Raw genomic sequence first — 9,870 nt, 5'->3', positions numbered from 1 at the left:
CTATACATGGGTATTCTCATCCTGGGATTGTACTTGGGGATTCTCACCCTGGGACTGCACATGAGGATTCTAACCCTGGGACTGCACATGAGGTTCTAACCCTGGGACTGTACATGGGGATTCCAACCCTGGGACTGTACATGGGGATTCTAACCCTGGGACTTTACATGGGGATTCTCAATCTGGGACTGTGCATGGGGATTCTAACCCTGGGACTGTACATGGGGATTCTAACCGTGGGACTGTACATGGGGATTATAACTCTGGGACCCTACATGGGGTTTCTAAACCTGGGACTGTACATGGGGATTCAAACCCCGAACTGTGTAGGGGATTCTAACCCTTGGACTGTACATGGGGATTCTAACCCTGGGACTGTACATGGGGATTCTAACCCTGGGACTGTACATGTGGATTCTAACCCTGGGACTGTACTTGGGGATTCTAACCCTGGGACTGTACAATTGGATTCTAATCCTCGGACTGTTCATTTGGAAATACTAACCCTGGAACTGTACATGGGTATTCTAACCCTGGGACTGTACATTGAATTCTAGCCCTGGGACTGTACATGGGGATTCTAACACTGGGACTGTACATAAGGATTCCAAACCTGGGACTGTGCATGGGGATTCTAACCCTGGGGCTGTACATGGGGATTCCAGCCCCGAGAGTACATGGGGATTATAACCCTGGAACTGTAAATGGCGATTCTAACCCTGGGATTGTAAATGGGGAATCTAACCCTGGGACTGTACATGGGGATTCTAAACCTTGGCCTGTACATGGGGATTCTAACCCTGGGACTGTCCATGGGGATTCTAACCCTGGGACTGTACACGGGGATTCCAAACCTGGGACTGTACACGGGGATTCCAAACCTGGAACTGTACATGGGGATTCTAACTCTGGGGCTGTACATGGGGATTCTAGCCCTGGGACTGTACATGGGGATTCTATCTCTGGGACTGTACATGGGGATTCTAACCCTGGGACTGTACATGGGGATTCTAAACCCAGGAATGTACATGGGGATTCTAACCCTGGGACAGTATATGGAAATTCTAACCCTGGAACTATACATGGGGACACTAACCCTGGGACTGTACATTGGGATTCTGACCCTGGGAATGTACATGGGGATTCTAACACTGGGACTGTACATGGGGATTCCAAACCTGGGACTGTGCATGGTGATTCTCACCCTGGGACTGTACATGGGGATTCCAGCCCTGGGAGTACATGGGGATTATAACCCTGGGACTGTAAATGGGGATTCTATCACTGGGATTGTAAATGGGGAGTCTAACCCTGGGACTGTACATGGGGATTCTAAACCTGGGACTGTACATGGGGATTCTAACCCTGGGACTGTACATGAGGATTCTAACCCTGGGACTGTACATGGGGATTCCAAAACTGTGGCTGTATATGAGGATTATAGCCCTGGGACTGTACTTGGTGATTCTAACCCTGGGACTGTACATGGGGGTTCCCACCCTGGGACTGTACATGGGGATTCTCACCCTGGGACTGTACATGGGGATTCTAACACTGGGACTGTACACTGGGATTCTAACCCTGGGATTGTATATGGGGATTCCAACCCTGGGACTGTACATGGGGATTCCAACCCTGGGACTGAACATGGGGATTCTCACCCTGGGACTGTACATGGGGATTCTAACCCTGGGACTGTACATGGGCATTCTAACGTTGGGAATATACATGTGGATTCTAACCCTGGGACTGTACACTGGGATTCTAACCCTGGAACTGTACGTGGGGATTCTGACCCTGGGACTGTACATGGGGATTCCAACCCTGGGACTGTACATGGGGATTCTAACCCTGGGACTGTACATGGGGATTCTAACCCTGGGACAGTACATGGGGATTCAAACCCTGGGACTGTACATGGGGATTCAAACCCAGGGACTGTACATGGGGATTCCAACCCTGGGACTGTACATGTGGATTCGAACCCTGGGACTGTACATGGAGATTCTAACCCTGGGACTGTACATGGGGGTTCTAACCCTGGGACTGCACATGGGGATTCCAACCCTGGGACTGTACATGGGGATTCTAACCCTGGGAGTGTACACTGGGATTCTAACCCTGGTACTGTACATGGGGCTTCCAATCCTGGGACCATACATGTGGATTCTAACACTGGGATTGTACACTGGGATCCTAACCCTGGGACTGTACATGGGGCTTCCAACCCTGGGTCTGTATATGGGGATTCTAACCCAGGGACTGTACATGGGGATTTCAACCCTGTGAATGTACATGGGGATTCTAACCCTGTGACTGTACATGGGGATTCCAACCCTGGGACTTTCCATGGGGATTCTAACCCTGGGTCTGTAGATGTGTCTTTCAAACCTGGGAGTGTACATGGGGATTCCAACCCTGGGACTGTACATGGGGATTCTAACCCTGGGACTGTACATGGGGTACTAACTCTGGGACTATACATGAGGATTTTGACACTGCGACTGTACATGGGGATTCTAACCCTGGGACTTTACATGGGGATTCTATCCCTGGAACTGTACATGGGGATTCTAACCCTGGAACTGTACATGGGGATTCTAAACCTGGGACTGTACATGGGGATTCTAATCTTGGGACTGTACATGGGGATTCTAATCCTGGGATTGTACATGGGGATTCTAACCCTGGGATTGTACATGGGGATTCTAACCCTGGGACTGTACATGGGGTTTCCAACTTTGGGACTCTACATGGTGATTCCAACCCTGGGACTGTACATGGGGATCCTAACCCTGGGACTGTACATGGAGATTCCAACCCTGGGACTGTACTTGATGATTCTAACCCTGCGACTGTACATGGGGATTCTAACCCTGGGATTGTGCATGGGGATTCCAAACCTGGGACTGTACATGGGGATTCTAACCCTGGGACTGTACATGGGGATTCTAACCCTGGGACTGTACATGGGGATTCTAACCCTGGGACTGTACATGGGGATTCTAACTCTGGGACTGTACATGGGGATTCTAACCCTGGGACTGTACGACTGTACATGGCGATTCCAACCCTGGGACTGTACATGGGGATTCCAAACCTGGGACTGAACATGGGGATTCTCACCCTGGGACTGTAAATGGGCATTCTAACATTGGGAATGTACATGTGGATTCTAACCCTGGGACTGTACACTGGGATTCTAACCCTGGGACAGTACATGGGGATTCTGACCCTGGGACTGTATATGGGGATTCCAGCCCTGGGACTGTACATGGGGATTCTAACCCTGGGACTGTACATGGGGATTCTAACCCTGGGACAGTACATGGGGATTCAAACCCTGGGACTGTACATGGGGATTCAAACCCTTGGACTGAACATGGGGATTCTAACCCTGGGACTGTACATGGGGATTCCAACCCTGGGACTGTACATGGGGATTCCAACCCTGGGACTGTACATGGGGATTCCAACCCTGGGGCTGTACATGTGGATTCTAAACCTGGGACTGTACATGGGGATTCTAACCCTGGGACTGTACATGGGGATTCTAACCCTGGGACTGTACATGGGGATTCCAACCCTGGGACTGTAAATGGGGATTCTAACCCTGGGACTGTACACTGGGATTCTAAACCTGGGACTGCACATGGGCCTTCCAACTCTGGGACGGTACGTAGGGTTTCTAACCTTGGGACTGTACATGGGGATTTCAACCCTGGGAATGTACATGGGGATTCTAACCCTGGGACTGTACAATGGGATTCTAACCCTGGGGCTGTACATGGGTGTTCCCACCCTGGGGCTGTATATGGGGATTCTCACCCTGGGTCTGTACATGGGGATTCTCACCCTGTGATTGTACATGGGGATTCTCACCCTCGGACTGTACATGGGGATTCTAACCCTGGGACTGTACATGGGGATTCTAACCCTGGGACTGTACATGGGGATTCTAACCGTGGGACTGTACATGGGGATTCTAACTCTGGGACTGTACATGGGGATTCTAACCCTGGGACTATACATGGGGATTCTAACCCTGGGACTGTACATGGGGATTCTAACCCTGGGACAGTACATGGGGATTCTAACTCTGGGATTCTGCATGGGGATTCTAACCCTGGGACTGTACATGGGGATTCTAACACTGGAACCGTACATGGGGATTCTAAGCCTCGGACTGTACATGGGGATTCAAATCCTGGGACAGTACATGGGGATTCTAACCCTGGGACTGTACATGGGGATTCTAACCCTGGAACTGTACATGGGGATTCTAACCCCGGGACTGTACATGGGGATTCTAACCTTGGGACTGTACATGAGGTTTCTAACCCGGGGATTGTACATGGGGATCATAACCCTGGGACAGTACATGGGGATTCAAGCCCTGGGATTGTACATGGGGATTCTAACCCTGGGACTGTACATGGGGTTTCTAACTTTGGGACTCTACATGGGGATTCCAACCCTGGTACTGTATATGGGGATCCTAACCCTGGAACTGTACATGGACATTCCAACCCTGGGACTGTACATGAGGATTCTAACCCTGCGACTGTACATGGGGATTCTAACTCTGGGACTCTGCATGCGGATTCTAACCCTGCGACTGTACATGCGGATTCTAACCCTGGGACTGTACATGGGGATTCTAACCCTGGGACAGTACATGAGGATTCTAACCCTGGGACTGTACATGGGGATTCAAACCCTGGGACTGTACATGGCAATTCCAACCCTGGGACTGTACATGTGGATTCTAACCCTGGGACTGTACATGGGGATTCTAACCCGGGGACTGTACTTGAGGATTCTAACCCTGGGACTGTACACTGGAATTCTAATCCTGGGATTCTACACTGGGATTCGAACCCTGGGACTGTTCATGGGGCTTCCAACCCTGGGACTGTACATGGGGATTCTAACCCTGGGACTGTACATGGGGATTTCAAAACTGGGAATGTACATGGGGATTCTAACCCTGGGACTGTACATGGGGATTCCAACCCTGGGACTGTACATGGGGAATCTAACCCTGGGACTGTACACTGGAATTCTAATCCTGGGACTGTACATGGGGATTCCAACCCTGGGACTGTACATGGGGATTCTAACCCTGGGACTGTACATGTGGATTTCAACCCTGGGACTGTACATGGGGATTCTAACCCTTGGACTGTTCATCGGGATTCAAACCCTGGGACTGTACAGGAGGATTCTGATACTGGGACTGTACATGGGGATACTAACCCTGGGACTGTACATGGGGATTCCAACCCTGGGACTGTACATGGGAATTCTAACCCTGGGACTGTACATGGGGATTTCAACCCCGGGACTGTACATGGGGATTCTAACGCTGGGACTGTACATGTGGCTTTCAACCCTGGGACTGTACATGAGGATTCTAACCCTTGGACTGCACATCGGGATTCTAACCTTGGGACTGTACATGAGGATTCTGATCCTGGGTCTGTACATGGGGATTCTAACCCTGGGACTGTACTTGGGGATTCCAACCCTGGGACTGTACATGGGGATTCTAACCCTGGGACTGTACATGGGGACTTCAACCCTGGGACTGTACATGGGGATTCTACTCCTGGGTCTCTACATGGGGATTCCAACCCTGGGACTGTACATGGGGATTCTAACCATGGGATTGTACATGGGGATTATAACTCTGGGACAGTACATGGGGATTCTAACCCTGGGACTGTACATGGGGATTCTAACCCTGGGACTGTACATGGGGATTCCAACCCTGGGATTGTACATGGGGATTCTAACCCTGGGACTGTACATGGGGATACCAAATCTGGGACTGGACATGGTGATTCTAACCCTGGGACTGTACATGGGGATACAGCCCTGGGAGTACATGGGGATTCTAACCCTAGGTCTGTCAATGGGGATTCTAACCCTTGGACTGTACATGGGGATTCCAACACTGGGACTGGACATGGGGATTCCAAACCTGGGACTGGACATGGGGATTCCAAACCTGGGACTGTATATGGGGATTCCAACGCTGGGACTGAACATGGGAATTCCAAACCTGCGACTGTGCATGGGGTTTCTAACCCTGGGACTGTACATGGGGATTCTAAACCTGGGACTGTACATGTGGATTCTAACCCTGGGACTGTACATGGGGATTCTAACCATGGGACTGTACATGGGGATTCCAACACTGGGGCTGTATATGAGGATTATAGCCCTGGGACTGTACTTTGTGATTCTAACCCTGGGACTGTACAAGGGGGTTCCCACCCTGGGACTGTACATGGGGATTCTAACCCTGGGACTGTACATGGGGATTCTAACACTGGGACTGTACACTGGGATTCTAACCCTGGGATTGTATATGGGGATTCCAACTCTGGGACTGTACATGGGGATTCCAACCCTGGGACTGAACATGGGGATTCTCACCCTGGGACTGTACATGGGGATTCTAACCCTGGGACTGTACATGGGCATTCTAACATTGGGAATGTACATGTGGATTCTAACCCTGGGACTGTACACTGGGATTCTAACCCTGGGACTGTACATGGGGATTCCGACCCTGGGACTGTACATTGGAATTCCAACCCTGGGACTGTACATGGGGATTCTAACCCTGGGACTGTACATGGGGATTCCAACCCTGGGACAGTACATGGGGATTCAAACCCTGGGACTGTACATGGGGATTCAAACCCTGGGACTGTACATGGGGATTCCAACCCTGGGACTGTACATGTGGATTCTAACCCTGGGACTGTACATGGAGATTCTAACCCTGGGACTGTACATGGGGGTTCTAACCCTGCGACTGCACATGGGGATTCCAACCTTGGGACTGTACATGGGGATTCTAACCCTGGGAGTGTACACTGGGATTCTAACCCTGGGACTGTACATGGGGCTTCCAACCCTGGGACCGTACATGTGGATTCTAAACCTGGGATTGTACACTGGGATCCTAACCCTGGGACTGTACATGGGGCTTCCAAACCTGGGACTGTATATGGGGATTCTAACCCTGGGACTGTACATGGGGATTCCAACCCTGGGACTTTACATGGGGATTCTAACCCTGGGTCTGTACATGTGTATTTCAACCCTGGGAGTGTACATGGGGATTCCAACCCTGGGACTGTACATGGGGATTCTAACCCTGGGACTTTACATGGGGATTCTATCCCTGGGACTGTACATGGGGATTCTAACCCTGGAACTGTACATGGGGATTCTAAACCTGGGACTGTACATGGGGATTCTAATCTTGGGACTGTAAATGGGGATTCTAATCCTGGGATTGTACATGGGGATTCTAACCCTGGGACTGTAGATGGGGATTCTAACCCTGGGATTGTACATGGGGATTCTAAACCTGGGACTGTACATGGGGTTTCCAACTTTGGGACTCTACATGGTGATTCCAACCCTGGGACTGTACATGGGGATCCTAACCCTGGGACTGTACATGGAGATTCCAACCCTGGGACTGTACTTGATGATTCTAACCCTGCGACTGTACATGGGGATTCTAACCCGGGGACTGTACATGGGGATTCTAAACCTGGGACTGTACATGGGGATTCTAACCCTGGGACTGTACATGGGGATTCTAACCCTGGGACTGTACATGGGGATTCTAACCCTGGGACTGTACATGGTGATTCTAACTCTGGGACTGTACATGGGGATTCTAACCCTGGGACTGTACATGGGGATTCCAACCCTGGGACTGTACATGGGGATTCCAACCCTGGGACTGAACATGGGGATTCTCACCCTCGGACTGTACATGGGGATTCTACCCCTGGGACTGTAAATGGGCATTCTAACATTGGGAATGTACATGTGGATTCTAACCCTGGGACTGTACATGGGGATTCTAACCCTGGGACTGTACATGGGGACTCCAACCCTGGGACTGTAAATGGGGATTCTAACCCTGGGACTGTACACTGGGATTCTAAACCTGGGACTGTACATGGGGCTTCCAACTCTGGGTCTGTACGTGGGGTTTGAAACCTTGGGACTGTACATGGGGATTTCAACCCTGGGAATGTCCATGGGGATTCTAACCCTGGGACTTTACAATGGGATTCTAACCCTGGGACTGTACGTGGGTGTTCCCACCCTGGGACTGTACAGGGGATTCTAACCCTGGGACTGTACATGGGGATTCTAACCGTGGGACTGTACATGGGGATTCTAACTCTGGGACTGTACATGGGGATTCTAACCCTGGGACTATACATGGGGATTCTAACCCTGGGACTGTACATGGGGATTCTAACACTGGGACAGTACATGGGGATTCTAACTCTGGGATTCTACATGGGGATTCTAACACTGGGACTGTACATGGGGATTCTAACCCTGGAACTGTAAATGGGGATTCTAACCCTCGGACTGTACATGGGGATTCAAATCCTGGGACAATACATGGGGATTTAAACCTGGGACTGTACATGGGGATTCTAACCCTGGAACTGTACATGGGGAGTCTAACCCTGGGACTGTACATGGGGATTCTGACCTTGGGACTGTACATGAGGATTCTAACCCGGGGATTGTACATGGGGATTATAACCCTGGGACAGTACATGGGGATTCAAGCCCTGGGATTGTACATGGGGATTCTAACCCTGGGACTGTACATGGGGTTTCTAACTTTGGGACTCTACATGGGGATTCCAACCCTGGTACTGTATATGGGGATCCTAACCCTGGGACTGTACATGGACATTCCAACCCTGGGACTGGACATGAGGATTCTAACCCTGCGACTGTACATGGGGATTCTAACTCTGGGACTGTACATGCGGATTCTAACCCTGCGACTGTACATGCGGATTCTAACCCTGGGACTGTACATGTGGATTCAAACCCTGGGACTGTACATGGGAATTCCAACCCTGGGACTGTACATGTGGATTCTAACCCTGGGACTGTACATGGGGATTCTAACCCTGGGACTGTACATGAGGATTCTAACCCTGGGACTGTACATGGGGATTCCAACCCTGGGACTGTACATGGGGATTCTAACCCTGGGAGTGTACACTGGGATTCTAACCCTGGGACTGTACATGGGGCTTCCAACCCTGGGACCGTACATGTGGATTCTAACCCGGGATTGTACACCTGGATCCTAACCCTGGGACTGTACATGGGGCTTCCAAACCTGGGACTGTATATGGGGATTCTAACCCTGGGACTGTACATGGGGATTTCAACCCTGTGAATGTACATGGGGATTCTAACCCTGGGACTGTACATGGGGATTCCAACCCTGGGACTTTACATGGGGATTCTAACCCTGGGTCTGTACATGTGTATTTCAACCCTGGGAGTGTACATGGGGATTCCAACCCTGGGACTGTACATGGGGATTCTAACCCTGGGACTGTACATGGGGATACTAACTCTGGGACTATACATGACGATTTTGACACTGCGACTGTACATGGGGATTCTAACCCTGGGACTTTACATGGGGATTCTATCCCTGGGACTGTACATGGGGATTCTAACCCTGGAACTGTACATGGGGATTCTAAACCTGGGACTGTACATGGGGATTCTAATCTTGGGACTGTAAATGGGGATTCTAATCCTGGGATTGTACATGGGGATTCTAACCCTGGGACTGTAGATGGGGATTCTAACCCTGGGATTGTACATGGGGATTCTAGACCTGGGACTGTACATGGGGTTTCCAACTTTGGGACTCTACATGGTGATTCCAACCCTGGGACTGTACATGGGGATCCTAACCCTGGGACTGTACATGGAGATTCCAACCCTGGGACTGTACTTGATGATTCTAACCCTGCGACTGTACATGGAGATTCTAAC

This window comes from Somniosus microcephalus, chromosome 4, assembly GCF_052327205.1.
Source record: "Somniosus microcephalus isolate GS21.2 chromosome 4, FLI_Smic_1.0, whole genome shotgun sequence".
Lineage (NCBI taxonomy): Eukaryota > Metazoa > Chordata > Chondrichthyes > Squaliformes > Somniosidae > Somniosus > Somniosus microcephalus.
This window is presented reverse-complemented; position numbering follows the sequence as displayed.